The sequence below is a fragment of the Myotis davidii genome, unplaced genomic scaffold (assembly GCF_000327345.1).
Source record: "Myotis davidii unplaced genomic scaffold, ASM32734v1 scaffold67, whole genome shotgun sequence".
NCBI classification, from domain to species: domain Eukaryota; kingdom Metazoa; phylum Chordata; class Mammalia; order Chiroptera; family Vespertilionidae; genus Myotis; species Myotis davidii.
In genome coordinates this window covers 706,228-706,846 of record NW_006298521.1, presented here as the reverse complement: position 1 = coordinate 706,846, position 619 = coordinate 706,228, and the positions used below count along the sequence as shown (strand labels likewise).

Below are 619 nucleotides of genomic sequence, written 5' to 3'. Positions count from 1 at the left end.
CCAGCCAGGAGCGGGGACGGACAGACGACCGTGGCCGGAGACCAGGACACCCGAGGGCCCGTCTGACCGGGGCTGGCACCTGGGCCTGGCCTGGCCGCGGGACCCATGACCAGTGGGCACGACGGTTCATGTCCTCACTCTGGAGGGAGCTCCTCGTTCCCCGGCGCCTGGGTAAGTCGCCTCTGGCTTCTCTTCTGGAGACGAGCCGAGGCTCTGCCATCTTGCGTTCGTGCTGTTCCGTTCCCTCCCTCTAATTGGTTCTCCGGAATTCAAATCCTATCTCAGAGCTCCCCCCGCCCCCCCTCCAGCCTTAGTGAAGTCAGTCCTTCCAGAAACTGCAGGGAAAATGTGGAAGCCGAGCCCATTTTTTTCTAAGACCCGCAGCTTTAGAGATCACAATGGAAAGGGACGTTTTGCACAGCAGCCGTGTGCAGTCATCTGAGCGAGCGTTCCGGGAGCATGAAAGGCTCGGCCTGCTCTTCCGTGTTCGCGGTGTCCGCTCGCCTCGGGACCGTTATCGCTGGTATTTTAATCTCTGGCAGCGTCAGGAGTGGCACAGGGACAGACACCGGAGGCGCCCACGCCCCTCCCGGCGGCCCGCGGCCGGCGGGCTGGCACT

General features: G+C 63.2%; 1 protein-coding gene across 1 annotated transcript in view; it reads left to right on the top strand.

The window, feature by feature from the left end:
- LOC107184734 overlaps positions 1 to 619 on the top strand; it is a 23,695-nt gene that overhangs the window by 11,038 nt on the left and 12,038 nt on the right. Inside the window, exon 2 of the transcript XR_001515630.1 lies at positions 5 to 171. The gene's annotated coding sequence lies outside the window, so the exon portion shown is untranslated. The remainder of the gene's footprint in view (positions 1 to 4; positions 172 to 619) is intronic.